The sequence below is a fragment of the Lissotriton vulgaris genome, chromosome 3_1, assembly GCF_964263255.1.
Source record: "Lissotriton vulgaris chromosome 3_1, aLisVul1.2, whole genome shotgun sequence".
Lineage (NCBI taxonomy): Eukaryota > Metazoa > Chordata > Amphibia > Caudata > Salamandridae > Lissotriton > Lissotriton vulgaris.
Genome location: NC_141689.1, coordinates 611,701,198 through 611,724,249, shown reverse-complemented (window position 1 = coordinate 611,724,249; position 23,052 = coordinate 611,701,198). Strand labels below are relative to the sequence as shown.

General features: G+C 41.0%; 1 protein-coding gene across 7 annotated transcripts in view; it reads left to right on the top strand.

Moving 5' to 3' along the window:
• LYSMD3 (LysM domain containing 3) overlaps nucleotides 1-23,052 on the top strand; it is an 82,745-nt gene that overhangs the window by 42,113 nt on the left and 17,580 nt on the right. For 6 of the 7 annotated variants that reach the window (XM_086960904.1, XM_086960908.1, XM_086960909.1 and 3 more), the window contains one exon: nucleotides 776-842. The gene's annotated coding sequence lies outside the window, so the exon portion shown is untranslated. Of the gene's footprint in view, nucleotides 1-775; nucleotides 843-6,218; nucleotides 6,282-23,052 lie in introns of those variants that run through there. The other variant, XM_086960910.1, reaches the window with a different exon arrangement.

The following is a 23,052-nucleotide window of genomic DNA, read 5'->3' as shown; positions in this document are numbered from 1 at the left end:
CAGGGTGGTGTAGGTAAGGGATGGTGACAATAAAAAAACAGCCAAAAAGGGCCTCAATGTACTATGTATCCAAGTTCAAACATAGACAAAACAAAAGACCATTGGTTCAATACATCATTGTATAATAATCATGCTCCACATATCGCACTGAATGAGCTATTTGAGGGGTGAAGCTGAATGAACACAAAAAGCTGTCGACGTTTCGGCCCTCTAGTATTAGCAGGCATTAATTATGTCCTTGCATCGGGGTCTTCATCAGGACGGGGGCAGGCAACCTATTTGGTAAATAATATAATCGCATTTAGCACATATTATGCGTGAGTCAGAAGATATTTAATTAATTGGGCACACATAAATGCTAGACAAGACATACCAGGGGTTGGTCTGTGCTTCAGCCATTGTCTCTTTTCACTATGAATGAGTGAATATGCTCTTGTTCTCTATTAAAAAGTAGTCCACTTTAGTAGCAGGACTGATTCCAAATACAGCTTTCATTTCATGTTTTTACTTTAGATGGAGGTATTTTATTACACTTTTAATATCTGTTGCTGATGTTTTCCAAAAATTATGAAAAAGATATTTGCCGGTTTGCCAAGGCCAGACGTATTGGGTTTTTCAATGCTTGATATTTACTTTGATCTGAAAGGATGCTCCTGGTAATTAGTGATCCAACTTATTTTGATACTGTAGCCTAATAATTATTTTGTTTATCAATAAATGAAAATGTTTGGAATTCACTGTTAAACATAAGTATATATTTCTTTTGAAATTTAAGGTCACAGAATCAGAGGTGACGCAAGTGGACCATGCTATTCAACGTCAAATCCTTCTGTAAAAAAGTGGTATGTTTTTTTTCTCTTTTGCTAGCCACATATTATTGATACTTACTCGCAGTTTAAAAGATGCAGCAGCTGTTGTAAGCTATTAATTCATTTATAAATGAATGATACTTTACATGACAATGTCTACCCCTTGTGTCATGAATAAAGTATTGAATAAATGACAGAACTAATGGTTCTGTGGCACCCTTTTGTCTCAAATTTGAAAGCACTGTCCTACCATATTCTCATCAAAATTACTTTTTTATTTTCAACATAGATATTATTTACAATTAAAATGGTGCAGACTGCACAGTGCTTCTTGTGCAGTGGTGCACAAAATTTAACTGCGATAAATCTGTACATCCGGGATGGCCCATATATTTTTCTCTATACAACAATAGTATGGTATGAGTTTATTAATTGCTGTCTCCAATTTATTTAGGGTAACAAGCAATCCCTGACAAGATTGCTGACGTTTCGTCCCTATTTATTTATGTGATCATTACCAGGGTCTCTTCAGGACATAAAAATGCTGTCTGGCTCATACCTATTGGATATAATGTGGAGAAAGGTTATTTAGTGTATGTACATGGCCTGATAGTGATAACCCAAAGAATGGGAAAAACATGACCTATCTTTCCGCATCCTGCGTATGGAGTGGTGGCAACTGTTGGATCTCTTGGAATGAGTCCTCGGAAACCAAGGACTATGCAGCGCACAGCAATCTGGCAGTCATGCCTCCAACATTATAAACACATTTTCAACGAACATTTATTTGTTTTGAACACGTATATTTTGGATTTTTCAATTATCTAATACATTCTCAAAAATTAATCATAAAACATAATTATTGAAAAACTCATATTCATGAATACATTAGCACAAGTCTAATTCAATTATATCCAATCAATACCAATGTTCAAAAGAATGAAAACCAAATTTCAAACAACCCAGTGCATTTCGGGTCCCTCATGACCCTTCCTTAGGTGTTATAGTAAAGTTTCAAAGATTCAAAAGTTCAAATCCACCGGGATGGTTCAGGTAACGTATCTACAACAAAATACATGGTATCCAGAATTAAATGAATATGCTACATATCTCAAGTTTTTTAACCACCTTCACCTTAACCTCAGGGTTTGCATTCTCCCGAATATATCCAGGGTGATGGAAAATTAACCAAAGCCTCCAAAAAATTAATTAATTAAAGGTGCCTAAAGAAATATGAAAATATAATGAAGGGAAAGCCAATAAGCAGTAGAACAAACCTATATGATGTGAAAAAGTGAAGACCGAACGTGCAAGGATAAGTCCCCAAACCACGAGGTGTTATCATTGAAAAAATAGTGTGATAGAGATTTGGAAAAAATAGATAAGTGAAACGCACATGTTCTAGGAAATGGGAAGCATGCTTAAAACACAATGAGATTAATACCGTATCCTGTCCACTAGATTGCGTTAGTTAATAGTGACTCTCAAGGTACTCTGCAAAATCTATGAATAAATAAATAAATAAACCAAAATCTTATTGCCCTTCGTGAACAAAAACACCCTACATTCCTAATGCCTGTTGTTGAAAATCTACATACCGTTCTGTGTCGTGAATTATTCGTAAATGATCCAATTCGTATTGAAAAACTGCCAACACGTAGGGTTCCATACCTAATTAAAATACAGATAAACGCTACCGGTTAAGACCGGCTTGTAACACATGAACTTCAAAACTAAAGTAGGGACCGTGGTCTCCTTCTTACCCCAAGTTATGAAAAACAAGTCAAAGTCAAAATCCACTTTATTCGATTATTTAAAATCATAAAAGTATGCTATCCAATCACATATTAAAATCAGAGATACAAAAATAAATAAAATTATTTACATAATATACAATTCATATGTACATAACACACAGAGTTTGTCAAGTGCATAAATTTCCAGATTATCATACAAAATGTACACACTATCTATGGGTCAACATTTAGTAACCGGATGTTCATAATCATATATATACTCAATTAAATCTTTAAAATTTCTTCAGTCGATGAAAATTGCTTTTAGTCAGAATATCAGAATATGTTTCCCCTAATTGCCTAGCTTTTTTATTACGGATGGATGCTACCAGGAAGTTTGCTACCCCCAACATAACAGCAGAAGATTCCATTAGCTGTAAATATAGTAAAGCAGGTTTTACTTGTATGAAACCCCTGTTTTTCAGCAATGGCGTAATAAACTTTTTCCTTCCCTCCGTATAAAAAGAACAGAAAAACACAAAATGCATCGTGTCCTGGTATGAATAATAGTCACATTTGCAGGGAGCGGCTTCCTCTGGTTTACTCCACTCCCTATACTTTCCCAGTAACACATGCGATTGATTAAAGCGGAATTTGGTGAGCAGCCATCGATGAAAGGGTTTGGTGACAATTGTCAAGTATGGTTGGATAGACATTGTCAATATCAGCAGAAAATCAGCCCTCGCTGTAGGTTTACATAGTTCTGATGCTTCGCGATCCAATTCCCTAGATTTTATAAAATTGGTTTTTACCCAGTTAATATCTGCTTTAATTAGACATTCTGGGTTGGAATAGATCTTTGGGCGCCCAAGATAATTAGATATGGATTTAATATAAAACAACCATTTTATTTCTGCCACTTTGTCAAGAGCCATACAATCCATAATAATCTTGTGATTCAAAGCTAGGTTGGGATTTATCCATGTTCTTATCCATTGCAGGATAGGTGCCATGTTCAAATAATCTGAGATATATCCCATCCCTAGCTCAAGATGTACAGCAAAGCTAGCGGTTTAATGGGGGAGACCCAAAAGAGCTCGCAGAAATTTATTTTCCTCCCTCTGTATGAGGGTTGTGTCCTTATAGCCCCATATTGCGGCCACAGATTTTGCTTTGTAGATGGACAGGATTGCTTCCCCGGTTTGCCTCCCAGTCTCTTTACAAAGCCAAGAACAGCAGATGTTGATCTTCGTATGCCAGCTGCTTTATTGAGTAATTGGGGGGCCCAGGAGCCTACATCATCAAACACAACTCCTAAGTAGGTGAAGACTCTAACCTTAGTTATTGTAAAGTCATTACATGAAACTGTTTTAAAATACTTTCTTCTTTTCCCTAGTGACATGACATGGGATTTGTCTGTGTTGACCACCAGGTCCAACTTTTCCATAAACTCCCCAAATGAGTCAAGCAATCGTTGTAAGGCGTTAGGTGTTCCCGCCAACAGTACTGTGTCGTCCGCGTATAGGAGTACAGGGATGGACGTTCCTCCCATACGCGGAATATCGGATGTTACAGTTGCCAGGACCTTTTCCAGGGAGTTGATGTAAAGTGTGAACAACATTGGGGCCAATATGCATCCTTGACGCACCCCTCTGCCGGATTTAAACTTAGCAGTGCATTTTCCCTCTTGCGTCATTCTAATTGATGCTGACAGGTCCCTATGTAACTCAGCTAGAAAGTTCACCAGAGCCTGATCTAATCCCAGCTCCAGGAGCATCATCCACAGCTTTGACCTATTGACTAAGTCAAAGGCTGTGGATAGGTCCATAAATGCCAAGAAGATTGAGCCTTTTGACGCTACTATGTATTTGTTGATTATTAGATGTAGATTTAGGCATTGATCTTCTGTTCCTCTCCCCCCTCTAAACCCATATTGGGCGTCACATAGGATACCTTTATCTGTAGCCCAAGCGTTTATTCTGGCCAGAATTACTTTTCCCAATATGTTAATTGATGAGTCAATCAAAGAAATAGGACGATAACATCTTGGGTCCCCCCTTTGTCCCTTCTTAAATAGTGGTATTATAATAGAACGAGACCAAGTCTTAGGGAGAGTGGCCGGGGTAGAATTTGCTGCTAGATTCAAAACATTAGTGAGTATTATTGACCAAAGGTCAGGGTTGGCTTTATACATATCAGACGGTACCCCATCTGGGCCTGGTGCTTTCTGCCCCGATGTTTCAGCTATTGCTATCTGTACCTCTTAAATAGTAAAACTCTGTACAGGCCCCACTAGTTCTTTAGAATGTATCTCGTAAGTTTCAAGTGCCAAATTGCTCCCGTATACATTCTCAAAATGGTTTAACCATTCCCGTTATGTAATATTAACTTCTAGCGGGGCATTTTCCATCCCGTTAAACAAAGGAGAAATTACGTTAGTCCAAAATTTGGAACTATTCCTTAGGGTAGCTTTATCATATAGTGAGTCCCAAGCCTCTTGTTTTATTTCATTTTTTCGTATTTGTAGTGTAGTTTTGTATAATCTCCTTAAGAAGGAGACCTCGCTCTTATCTCTAGGCTTCTTATTTAGAGCATGCAGGAGCTCACTATGAATTTTAGTGCAGTTATGGTCAAACCATCTATGCACCTGGTTGGGTTTCTGTTGTCGCTTCACCGTGAGTTCTAATGAGACCTGTTGACAGATCATTTCAAAGGATGTTATAAGATCACCCCCAAATCTGAGTGGGTCTCTAAGGGTGTTAATTTCATTCCCCACCTTAGATTTAATTGTAGGTAGGAACTCCTCGGGTATAATTTCGTTCCATTTTAATCTCCTCCCCTGATCCTTGGCTACAACCTCAGTAATTACTTTAAGGACCTCTGTTTTATTAAAAGAAAGTGTAGTATTATCCAGTTCCAACACCACTGGGTTATGATCACTAAACGTTGATTGAATGGCATTATAGAATAAAACAAAACTTAACAATCCAGGAGATAAAAATATCTAATCTATACTGGTTTCGCTTTTCCTTGCATTATATGTGGGAACCCGATCCTTTATATCAGCAAACCCAGGTTCGAACAGGTCTACCTCTGTCAGTAGATCCTCCAGGGCAGATCCCTTTACAGTGTGTTCGAAATGCTGATAACCTGAGTAGGCCGGGTAATCTACATCTAGATACTGACAATTTAAGTCGCATAAGTGAACGTTAAAATCACCCATTAAGATGACAGACAAAAAAGTGGTTTGAGCTTCTTTATATGTGGATAACATTTTTTTGTAGTGAATAGATATGCTCATTTGGATGCTCTCCCTGTATTGCGTTATAGAAGTTAATATATACCACTTTATTGTTATTTGGCATTAAAACTTCTATAGCTCTATAGCTAAGATGCAGTCGGAGTGAAACAGCTCCCTAGCAAACGCGAGTGAAGGATTTTTTCTGAGCACCAGGGGAGTATACGAGATTATCCTCATGGTTACTTTTTTGCAGGTTCTACTGTGGGTACGGAAGAAGGGTGCTTTAAACGGAACTCTGTAGCGTTGAAGACTTGTTTTTCATAACTTGGGGTAAGAAGGAGACCACGGTCCCTACTTTAGTTTTGAAGTTCATGTGTTACAAGCCGGTCTTAACCGGTGGCGTTTATCTCTATTTTAATTAGGTATGGAACCCTACGTGTTGGCAGTTTTTCAATAAGAATTGGATAATTTATGAATAATTCACGACACAGAACGGTATGTAGATTTTCAACAACAGGCATTAGGAATGTAGGGTGTTTTTGTTCACGAAGGGCAATAAGATTTTGGTTTATTTATTTATTTATTCATAGATTTTGCCAGAGTACCTTGAGAGTCACTATTAACTATCGCAATCTAGTGGACAGGATACGGTATTCATCTCATTCTGTTTTAAGCATGCTTCCCATTTCCTAGGACATGTGCGTTTCACTTATCTATTTTTTCCAAATCTCTATCACACTATTTTTTCAATGATAACACCTCGTGGTTTGGGGACTTATCCTTGCACGTTCGGTCTTCACTTTTTCACATCATATAGGTTTGTTCTACTGCTTATTGGCTTTCTCTTCATTATATTTTCATATTTCTTTAGGCACCTTTAATTAATTATTTTTTGGAGGTTTTGGTTAATTTTCCATCACCCTGGATATATTCGGGAGAATGCAAACCCTGAGGTTAAGGTGAAGGTGGTTAAAAAACTTGAGATATGCAGTATATTCATTTAATTCTGGATACCATGTATTTTGTTGTAGATACGTTACCTGAACCATCCCGGTGGATTTGAACTTTTGAATCTTTGAAACTTTACTATAACCCCTGAGGAAGGGTCATGAGGGACCCGAAATGCATTGGGTTGTTTGAAATTTGGTTTCATTCTTTTGAACATTGTTATTGATTTGATATAATTGAATTAGACTTGTGCTAATGTATTCATGAATATGAGTTTTTCAACAATTATGTTTTGATGATTAATTTTTTAGAATGTATTAGATAATTGAAAAATCCAAAATATACGTGTTCAAAACAAATACATGTTTGTTGAAAATGTGTTTATAATGTTGGAGGCATGACTGCCAGATTGCTGTGCGCTGTATAGTCCTTGGTTTCCGAGGACTCATTCCAAGTATAGTACCTAGGGGTTGTGGTACCCTCTCCCTATGCGCCGCACGCACATAATTTGTTTACGTTAACTAAATTACATTGTACTCTGTGATTACATTGGTTTACCATAGGAGTGCAAACCCACCCACTTTTTGATATTTCTTAACTGTTGGATCTCCCCAGCTATGAAGAAAATAATATGTATAATTGGATATAGGCCCACCAACTGATAATCTAATCAATACCCTCACAAAAGCATTGAAAAAATCAGGAACCCAGCGTATGTATCCACTAGGAACGCGGTTATCTACAAAATTCCAGTATGTACTGGAAAAAACAGGAATGGACTTCTGTAACATTGGGCAGTATATTTCCCTTAATTGCCACACATGACCAAGAGACATGAAATAAAGACCAACTAAAGACTAAACTTCCTTGCCAAACTCCATTGCAAATGGTCTTTCCCTGTGTCAGTAAAAGCAGGGCAAACAAAGTCTCTTTGTCTGTATCAGCTGCAGCACTCGTTAGTGCGTCTGCAATGGGCACCCAACATCAAATGTTAGAGAACCTGTAGGAAAGTGCCCCCTTTTGACATGGTCACCCCCAACTTTGTCCTGATATTTGATATGATTTCGACTGGAAGTGTGCTCTGTTCTTACTAACCAGGTCCCCAGTGTCAGATCTCTTTCCTAAAAACTGTACAAACGTTTCCATAATTGTCAATACCTTTAGCACGCTCTGCAAGTCCCTAGTAAAAGATACCCCTGGCTTGAGGTACTAAAGGAGTTCCGTAAGGGCTACATACATCAAGAGTTGTGCCACACTAAGAACCCTGTCACCAAACACATGCAAGGCTGCGTGTTTGGCGCAAACAAAATTATTGCTGATAAATTATTAACAGGAATAGGAATACGAGAGGACTGTGGCGAGAGGGGGCAGGGGCGCCATCTTTGGTGCTTTCCTTGGACTTGTACAACTTAGAATATGTATGTGCATGAGGCCATGAGGAGCCAGCAGGCTCAACCAAGAGTAAACCCAGGGGCTGAGGGAGACCCAGTGGATGGAAGGGAAGGGGTAGAAGAGACCAGTAGCTCCAATTTCATAGATTGGGGCAACGGGGTGGAAGACGGGGCCTTTTCTAGTTTAGCATCCAGCTTCTTGTCAATAATGTCCTCCATGGACTCCACCTCATAGTACTCCTCATCGCCCTGTTCCTCGCACGCAGCAACCTCCTCCTGGTAGGATTCGCAATCTGCCATACTCTTAGTAGAATGTAAAATTCCAATCAGAAATCCCCAGAGGGAAGCACAATTATCAGCCCAGTAATCTAGGGCGTCGGTTGGGAGTAATGCCGGAGCCCAGGAGCCAGTAAAACAATACCAATTTCAAGTACTAAATATAATTTAGCCCCACTCTAGGACTAATGGAGGGAGTAACCCCTATCTGTAGGCAGTACAGGGGCACCAAAAATGATGTCTTCCAGGAGCCCTGGAAAGGCAAGGGTTAATGCCTGTGACCAGCGTGAGGTCTTTTCCAACGCTGCCTTATCTGATCGTAAAAGGCCCAAACTGGCTCCTGGCCTGCTACGTGCAGATCCCCTGTTCAGCCTGGGCAGGGCGTCTTGCTCATCAAAGTGAAAGAGCTGCGCGAGCATAAAGACGCCCGCGAGCCCTGGAGACGCACGCTGGATGCCCGCGAAGGCCCCGATGTGTGTCTCTCTCCCAGCGGGGGGGGCCAAAACCCTCCTGATCGCGAGCCGCGATTAAAGGAAGTAAACGCTGCAGACAGCGGTAGTGGGGCACGGGGGAAGCCTAAAGCGCAACACGCGCTTGTAATGCGGGGAGACTAATGATGCGAAGCGGAGCGGAGCATGAAAGGAGCAGTGCTCCGATACCAGAGAAACTTTAAGACGCACAGCGGCAGAACACTCGCGTTAAGCCCAGAGTCAAACCCCACAAGTAAAAAACACCACAATAATGTACAGCAATGACAGTTCAAGTAAGTTAAAAGAGTATCAAACCACTCAACAAAGTGTAACAAAATCATGCATCTCATCTTCCCACTCGGGTAGTGCCTCAAATTGAGTTGTTCTAGGTCTTGGTTCAAGCTTAGTCATCTTTTCTCTCAAATTTCGTAGTACAGCGGTGCTAAAATAACCTACTTCTGGAAATGCAACAGTGCAAAGTATTCAAGGTAGAGAGGCACTTATCTGGGCTGCGGAGCAGCAAAGAAAGAGGAAGCCAGAATGGTGCCTCTCTATTTTGCATACTTTGTGATGCCGTGATTGGCTGTGATAAAGGAGACGTGGTTCAAAGCCTCATGGGTATTGATGTTTTTTACTTATGTAGTTTTACTTTCATTGGCTGCTGTGAGTTCAGTAAAGAAATTGAGACCACATAATCAGAAGCTTCCGGTCTTGATATAGAATCAAGCTGCCTCCATTATTTATTTTCCTTTTCTTATCTGAGGAGACGGCTGGAGCTGGTAACACCCACAAATGTATCCATTGCACTGCATGATGAACACCCACCTTGACGCCACACTTCAATCTAGTGGAACTTCCAGGAGTCCGCATCAAAGACAATCATGTATCGAGAACAAGGTGATCTCGCATGCAGAAAAAAAGCTCCCAGCTTTTTGTTGTTGTTGCAGAAAGTATAAACAACGAAAGAGTGTAACTACTACTACAGCAAGAAAGGGAGCATGGGAAAAATATAATAAATCTTCTTAGATTTATATAGTAGGCCCTCACTCACCAACCTGGTTGGTGACATGCTTCATCATTGGGCCCCACGGGAGAGGTCGAATGCCTCCCCGTTGAGCTTCGACGCCAGGGTTACTGCGGAGCTGTTTTTTTGTATTGTGAAGGGGTGACAATGTGATTACCTTAAAAATGTCTGGATTGTGTCACAAAAAGTTTTATTGAGTGGCCAATCAGACACATTAAAAACGAGGTGCGGGAAGGGGGCCAAATAAATTGTTCAGCTACTTCCTCTTAAGTGGGGTCAACATGTTTCTGTCATTGTGGTGTCAGTTACCTGGCATTCATCAGGACCTAAAGGCTAAAACTCGGCACTATGGGCGCGCTAAGGCCCACCCTGACCTGAGGACGTGAAAGTGAAAAAGTGTACAAAGTGCAATCTGAAAAATGTGCGGTTGCTCAATTAAGTTTTGAGAAACCGGGTTGCACGTTTGATGTGAGTAATCCTCCCATCATGGGTCTCGGGAGGGGGGTGGTGGCGTAATTGGCACACCGCCAGCGTCGCCAGGCACCCACTCAATACCTGTGTGTCGCCCTCTATTACCGGACCCAGCGGATCTTGTTGTTGCAGAAAGCCAACACTGAGGAATAGGAAAAAACCTTGTCCTAACAGCTGCTCCAGTGGGAAGTGCTAAATGGTCATACACCCCTGAATAACCACCTAGGTAGCAACTGAGGGAAGCAGAGAGCATTGAATGTTGAATTTCTGAACCCTGCAATGAAATCGCACTGTTTTAGCATGTGAGCGACATTTGTCATAACTAGGGTATCTTGTTTTAGGGTTAATAACTAATAAAGCCCACTGAATGGGAAACGGCCTTCATCATTGTAAACACTGATGAACAGCTGCACAACCACAAACTGAAATTACATTCAAAGAAAGGAAAAAGTGACAGAAAATGTGTCATTTGTATTTCTTTGTTAAGGGGCCAACACAAAGCAACTTTGCTATAGAGGGTAGCAGCAAGAAAGAATGGTCGAAAATTATCCTGCATGGGTTTTGTTTGGGATTTCACTAAAATAAAATAATTTCTTCTTTCATTTGTTTCCTCTAGTTCTGTGTGCTTTAATTAAAGGTGCATGGTTAAGAAGCATGTTTTACATCTGATCTAATTATTTTGTATACTTTAGAGAATCTAGGAGTATTAACATCAATTTTTGTGTTCAATTCTTTCACTGATTAGTGAAATTACTGGTCCATAAGAATCTTGGCCAATATGTACTGTCACATTTACTCACAGACACATAATGGGTGCAACCCTTTGGTACATCAGACCCCTTTTCTAACAAGTCCGTATTTATAGCAGGTTGACCTCCAAAGGCTTTACCCATTGCATACAAGGAATAGTGACAGGTACCTTTGAAAGGAGTGCTGTCGCTGTGTACATGAAATAGTGGTGACAACATGTCTAGACTTCCCACATACATACAAAATTCCTATGTGCAAGGTATTCCATTGCTGTGTAATACCTTTAGCGAATCCTGGCTTTTTACTTGTGAGAAAGTGCCATCTTTCTTGCATGGTATGCCCCCACTTTTTGCTGAATAGCTGATGTGCTTTGACTGAGTGTGCCCTGGGCTCCTGCCAATCAGGTGCCCAGGGCCTGTGTTCCTTCCCTAAAACTGTATTGAAGCTAAAACCCAATTGGCATCTCTGGCCACATGTCAGCCCCTGGTAAATGGAACCCTAGGTACCCAGGGCATTGTGACCAAAGAAGACCCCTAAGGACTGCAGCACTTATTGTGCCACCCTTAGGGGCCCTGCACCCTGACACCCACACTCTACCTTTGTAGACTGAGTGGCCTGGTGCAGACCTAAATAAAAAGTCGACATGGCACACATCCCTGTGAAGGACAGGGACTTATTGGTCCCTGCCCTTCCCCTACCTGTAACTCACTTAAATGTAGTATTTAGGGGCACCCTGAACCTTCCTACCTTGGATCCCGATTTTGAAACAAGTTAGAAGACCAAGAAGGAGAACACCTGCCGTGCAGCTGCTAACAAGAGGACGACACCAACTGACTTGGCCCCAGCCATACAGGCCTGTTGATCCTTGAACCGGATCCTGCTAAATCCCTGCGGACAGCAACCTCAAGAAACCCGGGGGACCTGCCTGCCTTGACCCTCTTAGAGACTGGGGCTCCCACAAGCAGTGGCTATGCTCAAACAGCAATACCCCTGGTGCCAGCCAGGAACCACGAATCCAGCCCGCTCTGCAACCCCGCCAAACCCGGCCTGTGCCCGAGTGCACAAAGACGTCCCCCGACGATTCTGACCTGAAATCCAGTGCCAAAGGACCCTCCTGAACGACCAAGACGATGCCTGCAGACTCAGACCAGGGTCCCCTCCAACCGCGACCAGCAGAGGGTAAGATTTCCCGACGTCCAAAGACACCCCTGCACCCGGCGCCCCCCGGCCTCCTGTGCCCAACTCCGGGGTGCCTACCTACCCTCCAAGATCCCAACTTACCCCTCGAAGTGTTGGTCACTCCAGAAGATCCTCCGCCCCGAAGCCTGCAGCCTTTGTTTTCTTTTCAAGATCTCCATTGAATAACATTGAGCGCCCAGTGGCTCAAAAGCACCCTGAACCCAGCCGCCCGAGTGCCCCTGGCAGTGCAACCGTTGTCCTATCCTACTTCCCCATTTGCCCTGAGCAAGTGACCAGGAGCCCAGCTTCCACAGCCGCGTGGCCTGCTAGCCAGCAGCCACCAACCGAAGGCCCCCTACCTCTCATTGGATAACATTTGACCTAACTACCTCTGCACCTGGCTGCCCCTGTGCCACTGAGGGTGTACCAATTGTACCTACCTGACCCTGGGAAACCCGTGAGTCCTTTCCCAGGCCCTTAACTCTGCCAGTCGAGTACTTACCTAAAAGCCGATAACTCACTTTTCTTCTATAGGCTAACATTGACTGGTTTCACTTGGAAATTCTTCGAAGTGTGGAGTTTTGGAACTTTAAAATATTCACCTAAAATCAGCCGAACAACTAATTCCGTTTTACTCACCTGTTATCAGGAGAGACTTCAGTGCTGCACCTTTTAGCCCAGCACAAACCCTGAAAAGTAATTTTAACCGTACTTTCCAATAACCTGAATTTTCTTCCATAGGAACCCATTGAATGTTTTTCTATGAAATTTCTTCTATTTTTTCCAAGCTACAAATATTCTTTAAAAATCGTACCAACTATCAAAACGTAATTACTTACCTGTTTTAGATAGAGGTCCCAGTGCTGAACCTAGGTGTCCAGCTCTGGGTTACAAAAGTAACGTGAACATACTTTACCTACAAATTGAATTTCCTTCCATAGGATAATATTGGTAATTTCAACTGAAAACGTTTCCAAGTGTCAACATTTAAAATACAATAATATTCCTTAAAAGTCACTACTGTAACCAAAACACTTTTACTTAACTGTTTATAGCTCATGTCCCTGGACTGAAACTAGGATCCAGTCCTGTAGTTAAAAAAGTAAGCTACAAAGTAACTTAACCAGAAATTCCCATGGAGCTCAATGTTGCATTGTGTTTGAAATTGTGTTGCCTATTGCAACAAACTGTAACTATTACATTCGAAACGTCTATTGCCTATTTGAAAAGTATTTAACTAAAGTAACTCATCTTGACAAAGTATATTTTGATACCTTGTTGGTTCTAAAATAAAACGACTATAACTTTTGATACAAAACAATTGGCCTAGAGTTCAGTTCTTGAGTGTGTGACACCATTTGCTGACTGAGTGTGTACAACAAATGCTTTACACTGTTTTCTGATACTGCTTTACTGCTCGACCAAGCTACCACTTTAGAGTGAGGTTATATCTAACTTTAGCCTCTGCCAAACCTCTGGGGACTGGGGACTCTATACACACCTTACCTTACTTTGGTCCAGTATATATACAGCCACTTTCCTACAATACTAAACTGCGCTTTACTGGTGAGGTTTTTGAGTCCATAGTTACAATGTTAACAGCAACATTTCAAGACCTGGAATACAATGCAATGTTTCTTCAAAAGTCTGGACTGAATTACATTTTGACATTTGTGATGGGGGCACTTAGCAGCTATGAATGCCCACACAACACCACCTTAATATAGTCAGGTAAAGAGTGCAGAAAAGAAGTGGTGAACATGCTTAAAACATCAAGTTTCAGGTCTCTTTAAATGCAGGGCTACAAATTAATCTAATCTAATGTAATGTAAATGTTTAAAGGTTTCAGAAGTTACTGTACTGTTGGCAGGGTTGACCACCCCTACAATGTTCTAATATTCTGTGGAAATGTGCCTTTTATTTGTCGCAGGGTTCACCTTTATCTTGTCCACGGGTCCATAGACCAACAAAATAGAGATTGGCACTGAAGCTGGAATTCTGGAAGCTGGAACTCAAAAAACAAGTTTATTAATCACTCATGAGTGGGACTACATCCATACAACACCTTCAAGTGTTCAGGAGGTAGTACATTGAATACACAGACTTTGTTGCAGAGTAAGCATGTAGTTGCAAATAGAAGGTACAAGCATACACAGAAATAGTTACAGCCAGACATGGGTAGATGAGTAATCACTAAGTCAGCAAAGTGGGAGGGGGAACAGAACTGCTACAGCAGCACACAACATCTGACAGTTATAGCTTTAACCAGGTGCATTTCAGCAGCTACAGGCCTTTTCCCAGCACATACACTGCTTTGACTCAGTACAGAAGGAGTTAACTTAAGTTGATGACTCAAGCAGAATAGAAGGGCCAGCAGCAGTGAAGACAGAAGAATTACATGCCTAACAAAATGGATGCCACAGAACAGATGGCTTCAGCCTATGCTAACAGAAATAATTTTCGATCGGATGGAGGCTGCAGAGTTCCCGCCTCTGCCTAGCCTCCTGTGACTCGTGACCTTTGGCCCCGCCTCTGCGAGATGATGGCGCTAGTGAGACGCTAGCAGGCTGATGCTCGTACACTCAGAGGAAAGAAAAACAAGTTGGTGAAAAGCTATCCGACCGCTGCCTGTGAAATGCCCCAGGCCCTGCCGAGTCCTACCTTCGTTATGCGCCTAGGATTGTCTGTTGAAAACGCTAACAGACTCCTGCACGCACTTTACCTTCAGAGGCTCTGTGAAGCTCCGTGTGCCCCGCAAGGAGGGTGAGCACAATTACACACAGCTGCCCGTGTGCTTCGTGATTGCTCAACAAGGCTCTGTGTGCTCGGTGCTCGGTGCTCGGTGGAGAGGTGGAGAGAAGGAGGAGCACGGTGGTGGAGCACCGACGGGCTACTGCACTAGGGGCTGAAAGCAATCCCACGGAAAATATTGCTTCAAGCCCTGACATCATTGAGTGCCAGAGGAAAGAACTGCTGAAAGAGCTGCTGCTTCGGATGGTTTCTGCGAGGTAGGCTCGTTTGGAGGGTTGCTGACAGGAGGAGTTGAAGAGTCTCTTTGGAACTGGCGGCACCAGGCTGGTCAAAAGGGGAAAAAACGTTGTGCTCTGGTGCTTTGGTGATAGCTTATTGTAGCAGCCAGGAGGCTCTGAAAAGAAGGTAGTGGGGCTGCCTATTCAAGTGGTTCTCAGATACTGGTATCCTTCTACATATAATACATACATATAATACATATAATAAGACCAACAAAGCAAGACTGTTTTTTTTTCTCACAAATTTTGGCCTGAAAAAAAAAAAAAAAAAAAAGAGAGGACAAAGTTAAAAAAAAAAAAAAGAATATATAACTCTTCTGAAAGGGGGGGAAGAAGAAGGATAAGAAGGAAAAGAAAAAAGGGAAGAAGAGAGAAGGAGAAGAAAAAAAAAAAGAGAAGAAAGAGGAAAGAGGGGAAAAATAAAAGGAATAAAGAGAGGAAAAAGCAAGAAAATGGGTAAACCACAGAAGGAGGGTGATGATACAGTAAAGCTCAGCAGAGTGGAAGCAGCTGCACGACAGAAAGCCAAAACTCGCCTTGCCCTAGCTAGGAAGGCTGAGCGTAAGGCTGCAAAAGATAAAAATAGAGATGAAAATAGGGTTGAGAACTCTGCTTTGGAAGATTCCACACCTGAGTCTTCAGAGGATGAATCGCTCCCCCACTCTGCTCCTCTGCAAAATGATCAGCGAAAGCCAGTAGCAGAGGGTGGTAATATAGATGATATCAATATAGCAGATGCTGTACCCCATTCTGAGGCGGATCTTCAACTTCAAGCCTCTAAACACCCTAACACCTCATTGGCTCCTGTCCTGGCAGTACCCCAGGCAGATGAGGAAAATAGAAAGAGCGGTGTTGGGGGGGGAGGTATTGGGGGGAAGGAATTGAGAGATTTTCCACTCTTTGCAAAAAAAACAACTCCAAAAACACTTCCACACCCTCTGGAGCAACCACCTCTAATTTCCACTCCCTCTTTGATATCATCACTGACCATATCTGCCACAGATCCCGGCATGATTGAAACCTTACCTCAAACTACGCCTCTCACAGTAAATGAGGGAGAATTCTCGCAAGATATAATTCCCGGATCTGAAGGAACAGTAGGATTCAACGCTAGTCTATCCGGTTCTGAAAAGAGATCTTAAGAGAGATACCAGCTGGATATTCGCGAAATGCTTAATTTAATTCTCGACGAGATCCGCGAAATTAAAAACAATCAGCAAGTGGAGCTAGCTGCTCTCCATGCTAGAATGGACAAGCTTGAGGAGTTAACCGTATCTCTCCCTAATAGAGTAGTGGAGGCGGAGTCCAGGATATCGGCTCTGGAAGATCAAATTGGACTGGTATCAGGAGCAACTAGAGAGGCCACTAAAAAGCGGATTGCCATGGAAACAAAACTCGAGGAGTTGGAAAACCACTCTCGCAGGTCGAATCTAAGAATTGTGGGGGTCCCGGAAGGGACAGAAGGCTCTGACACAGTACAATGGGCTAACTCCTTTATCCAAAAGGTAGTTCTCCCAGAGTTCGAAGGAGACTTAACGATCACAAGGGCCCATAGAGTACCAGCGCAGCGCTTTGCGAATTCTACATTTCCAAGAACTATTTTACTGAACTTTGCTGACTTCAGGATAAAAGAACGAATCCTCTCTAGGGCATATCAACAGCGCCAATTTAATGTTTCTGAAACGGCAAAATGTAGAATATTTATGGACATGACAGCGGCTGCAGCCAGAAGAAGAAAGGAATTTGTAAAACTCCTGCAGCTATTCAAAGCTAACGGCGCACAGGCTTCGATTGCGCAACAATCAAAGTTAAAAGTTCTTGTCAAAGGAAAATTTTTTCTCTTTACCGATTTAGATGAGGCTCAAACTCTTCTCAATGAGATATCTGCAAGGGCTTAGCTCTGAAGGCAGGGGGAGTTAAAATGGAAGGAATCTCGAATCAGAACTTGAAGTTGTTATAAAAGTTAGGATTCATTTATCTTATTCTTTCTCCTCACTAAATAAAGTAAAAAAAAAAATAGAATATCAGAGGTGGGCGCTCTGGGTTACTGAGTCACACCAGGGTGTAAGAAGAGGACACCCGAAGAAGAAGTGGAGGGTGGGATGGGGGCTGCGTGGACAGGAAGGGGGCTCCCGCATCCCTGGGGGAAGTTTGGGTGGGGGGGGTAGAAAGCAGGAAAAAAAGACATGTACAGTAGGGTTGCTATTTTGACTGTTAATTCTGGTTGGTGCAGACTAGATATAAATTTCTATAAAAAAAGAGATGAGATTTGATTCATGTAAAATCCTGTCCATCAATGCAAACGGGCTACTGAATAAACAGAAGTACGGCTCGCTTTTGAAATGGGCAATGGCCCTGAATCCCCTGGTTGTCTTCTTACAGGACACACCTAAAGACCAACTCACCAAAGTTGTTTTTGCCAAGATACTTCTCGTATGGGTTTTTTTCCTCAGCTGGGGTTGCCCAGAGGGGAGTTGCTATTTATCTCGCAAAGAGTCTTCCTTGGGAGGTCATACAGGTGCAAAGAGACTCTATAGGCAGATGGCTCTGGGTAGCAGTAAAACTGTTGGGGAAAGTATTAAACTTTGTTAATTACTATGGCCCAATATTCGACGACATTTCTGCCCTGACGGAAATCAGTGAAATCTTAAGGGGCACTCCAGGACAAATTGTGATAGGAGGCGATTTTAATTATATACAAGATTTGAAAAGGGATACTTCTAACAAGAGCAAGAAGCAACTTAAGCCAAAAACAAAAGGGGTGCTGGAAGCTTTTATGATAGAATATCAACTGCGGGACTCTTGGCGCTCCCTAAATCCCAATACTGAGTCCTACACGTGCTACTCTAATAGATTCCACACTGCCTCTAGAATAGATTTTTTTTTAACTTCCAGGTCACTTCAAATTGGTAATGCGTTAATAGGTTGCAACCCTTTCTCAGATCATGGGAGGATTGAAATGGAACTGATGCTAGAAGGTACAAAAAGAGAACGCCCCAGGTGGCAGATGGATCGTACCCTTTTACAGAACACGGAGTGGGTAGAGGGCTTCAAAGAATGGATCAAGGAATTTTTCTTAGTTAATAAAGATTCAGCGGAGCCTTTCTCTATATGGGGAGCATTTAAAGCTGCAGCCCGGGGGCAAATGATAGCATTTTCCTGCAATAAGGCAAATGTTCGTAAGGAACAAATTGCAGTCCTTCAAAGTGCCGCTGAGAAAGAACATGCGCTAAAACTTAATCAAATGCCCAATAAATGGGAAGAAGCGAAGTCATTGCTTAGGGATTTCTTCACCCTGGAAGAGATAAATAGCTCGAAGGCCTTTCAGCAAAAGCTTTATGAGGATAGTCAATTGATGGGAAAGCTTTTGGCTAATTCAATTAGAAAAAAACAAGAATCTTCCATTATTCTAAAAATTCAAGATCCTCAGGGAGGAATAGAGACTCATAGCGAGGGAATTGCGAAAGTATTCCTTGAGCATTACGAGAGAATATACTCCACAGATATTCTGGTGGAGGGAACATTAATCAAGGATTATTTCGAAAGCTTAGATATTCCCAAAATCTCAGATTTTAGGAGGAATCAATTAAGTAGTGAAATAAGCATACTGGAAATTCAAACTAGTATAAAAACAACAGCAGGAGCAAAAGTTTCAGGCGTGGATGGGTTCCCGATTGAATTTTATAAGGTATTTTTAAAGGAACTGGAGGGTCCCTTGAAAAATTTATTTAACTATATCAGAAGAGGTGGCAAGGTTCCCTCTGAGTTTAAAGAATCTACAATTATCAGCTTTGTTAAAAAAGATAAGAATCCAGAGGAGGCAAATTCTTACAGACCAATCAGTCTACTGAATTCGGACTACAAGGTGTTTATGAAAATCTGGGCACAAAGATTTGTGTATGCAGCACAGGAGGTAATACATCAAGATCAGACAGGGTTTATAGCCGGTAGATCAATGGCAGCGAACACAGAATATTTGATACAGGCTTTAGATTTTTTTAATATCAATTCAACTCCTGCATGTATCTTGATGATCGATGCAGAAAAAGCATTTGATTTAGTTAACTGGTCAGCGTTATTTTTTTCCTTGGGTTGCTTTGGATTTCCGGCCCCGATTATTAGTATGCTACAGAACATTTATGAAGGGGCAACAGCTCAGGTTATAGTCAACACCAGGCAAGCAGGGAAGATTAAAATAAATCGCGGGACTAGGCAAGGCTGCCCTCTATCTCCCCTGCTTTTTACCTTTTTCATTGAACCGCTGGTGATAAAAATAAGGAACAATGAAGCAATAATACCCCCTATTGTCGGAATGTCAAAATTAAAATTATTTGCCGATGATATTGTTTTGTATTTAGCTCCAGAAAAAGAAAATATTCTACATCTTATGAAAGAGTTTAAGGACTACGAAAAGATTGGGGGGTATAAGATCAATGAGAAGAAAACGGAAGTCCTTTTTTTAAACTCCAATCTAGATTTTCTTCCACCAAACCTCCAGTCTCAAGCAGAAAAACGGGATCCAATAAGATATCTAGGAATTTATGTGACTAGAGACTACCAAGATCTTTTTGGGCTGAATTATATTAAGATGAAGCACAAAATTAAGAACATGCTGGAGCAGTGGGATTCCTTGCCCCTGACTTTGATCGGTAGAGTTGCTTTGATTAAGATGAACATACTCCCCTTGGTTTTATTCCTTTTTAGTAATATTCCAATAAAAGTCAACATGGCCTATTTCAAGGAACTCGATTCTATGATGAGTAGATTTATCTGGAATAAAAAAGCCTCAAGAGTTAAGCTCTCTGTGGTACAACTTACTGTAAAGCAGGGCGGACTGGCTCTCCCCCATTTTAAAACATATTACGAAGCAGCCCTTTTCGATATAGTGGCAGGACTATTAAGGACCAGACAGTCTAGAGACAATTTCTTTCTTGATAAAATGCTTGAGGAAGCAGGCTCTCAAATTTTTTTCTTTTTAAAAACTGCAAAGCTGCCCAAGAAAACAAGATATAAGACACTACTAGTGTACTCCTCAAGATTACGACTTTTGTTTAAAAAATGCGGCTCAGATGGTACCAGTTTTTTGAAATTACTGGAATGTGGTAAAATGGGACTCAAGATTTCTCAGAACCATCTGCTACAATGGGAATTAGCTGGTTTTTGTGAAATTAGACATTTACTCTCCCAACACAAGGTAATTAGCTGGCAAACAGTTGTAGATAGAGCATATCCTAGGCGGCTTATGTTTTTTGATTATTTACAACTGGTTTATCTGATAAGAAAAGAGATAGGGGGCTCTCATACTCCACAAAATGCCTTGTTAGCAGCCTTATACCGGGAAAAACATAGTCCCTATAGATACTGGTACAAAAGGCTACTTCCTCCAGGACCTCCTCAGGCAATTCTTAAACATCTAGATAAAATAAGCCTCACGACACAATGCGTTTTGTCAGAAAAAGACTGGGAAGTAATATGTCAGCAAGGATATAAAACTCTCCGGGCAGCCAATTTTAAACGAATGTCCTTTCTCTCCCGCTGGATGGTATATTATACCCCGGAGGCCTTGCAGAGAATATTCCCTGGCTACGAGAATAAATGCTTTAGATGCAAAACAAATGGTCAGGGCGGCTGGCATCATGTGTTTTTCTCTTGTCCAAAGCTAGAATCTTTTTGGAAGGAGATTTTTACTGACATGGAATTGGCAACAGGTAAAACACTGCTACCTGAAGCAGAAGTGGCCCTTTTTGGCATTTGTAAAGATAGGTATAGGTTTAATAACTCAGAAGAAGCATTTATTTTTATTTCTACTACTGTAGCACGGTCCATGATTTTACAAAATTGGAAATCTGAGGTAATCCCATGTCAATTAAAATGGGTCAATAAAATGAAAAGAACATGTTCATTTGAGAGAGCTTATGCTGGCAGGGTGGGTGCGATCAAAAGATTTGAAAAGTATTGGAAATATTTTGAGAAGTTGAAATTTATAAAAGGAAATTGATATTTCACTAGCTGCTATCGCACTTTTTTTGCACTTATTCGGATATTTTGCACTTTATTGCAGCAGCACTTTAATAATTGTAATAAAAACTTTGCAGCTTTTTTTTTTTTTTTTTTTTTTGGGGTTTTGCCATACTAATATTTGATGAACCATTCAGCAACACTGATGTATATTTTTGCACTGTCACTTTAGAATTAGATTTTTTTTCTATATAGGATGTTTCTGTACTTGAATTAATAGGGCTATAGGAACTAGAGTAGAAATTCGAATGTCCTTTTCTTAGCCCTCTATGTAATCTGTCAATTGTGCGGGTTCGAGCACTAGCACTTTAATATTGCTATAGCACTTTTGAAATTACAAATTAGCAGCTCATTGCCGTTTTTTTCTGCTCTTAATACGGAATTTGACGTATTAAATTAATTGCTTTCCTTTTACCACTTTGCACTAGCACTTTAAGATTGAATTAATTTATTTGATAGAAGCAATGTATAGGTCTGGTTTGTCTCATGTTTATTGTATAAAAAATTGTATCAAAAATCGAAAAATCAAATGTACCTATAACACCCTACTGTCTTGTTTAATAAAAAAAAAAAAAAAACAATAATTTTCGATTTACACAATTCAGTATGAAGTAGTTGCATGACCTGCAACCATGTTCAGTAATTTGTTTTTAAAACGTTTGATTACAGCATGCTTACTTTCTTTTAATCCATTAGTAGCTCTGTACGCCAGACAGAGTCCTGACAGAGTGAGAGATGTAATGAGATGGGGCAGAGGGCAGTGAGAGGCATGTATGAGTTAGAGTGCGAGACACAGATTTATTATGCTTAAAACAGTCTAACATAAATGTATTAGACAGACTGCCTATCAAAAGACACTAACTTATCCTGCATTTCTTCTCCTTTAACTTAAATATATGCTTTATAACCGTCACTGCACAAAAAATATATATATTTTGTAAACACTGGAAAAACAGTTTTTGTATATTTTGTAGTTGAGACAGCTGAATAAAAACTGATAATAATTGATTTAGAATAGAAAAGGTAGCAAAACACTGACAGAACTCCACTGAAATCCACAAAAATTGGATTGCCTGTTGAGAGCCATCCAGAAAAAAACAGATACATGCTTCTCAATCTTTAAAATACAGTTCTGCATGAAAGGCTACTAGCAACCCCAGAAATAGCAGGCTGCTGCAGCCACTGCTGTGCCACTTGTTACCCTGGACGTCAGCATCCCTTATGATCCAGAGTGTAAATCAGTAAGATTTCTCTACTTCGAATAGCTTCCTTTTGGTGCGGTAATTAGGTCCGAATTAACTGCTATACAGCTTGCAGCAAAGCTTCCTTTGATTTTAGGCACGTTGGTTGCCCTTAACATCGACTCACTGAATTAATTTCCAGGGTAAGGCCTTAGTGAGTACAGTACCTCTGGATACTTGAGAGAAAGAACTTCAATTTCTGGACATCTAAAATCAGAAAAGGTAGCGTTCCTTTAGAGTCCTCCTTATACATTACTAGTGTCGCTTCACAGGGCTGCCAGATAGGAAGGCACTGGTGGGGTCCCACATTTCATTGAAAGCCCACGCCACCATCCGGTTTTCCAGGAAGTAGTGCTCATCTTTAATGCAGATTATTTCAGGTACATCTAAGAGTACTTCTAACACTTTTTTTTTAACACTTGTCGCCATTGTTGTTGCACAGATAAGTGGTGTTTGATGCAGAAACACA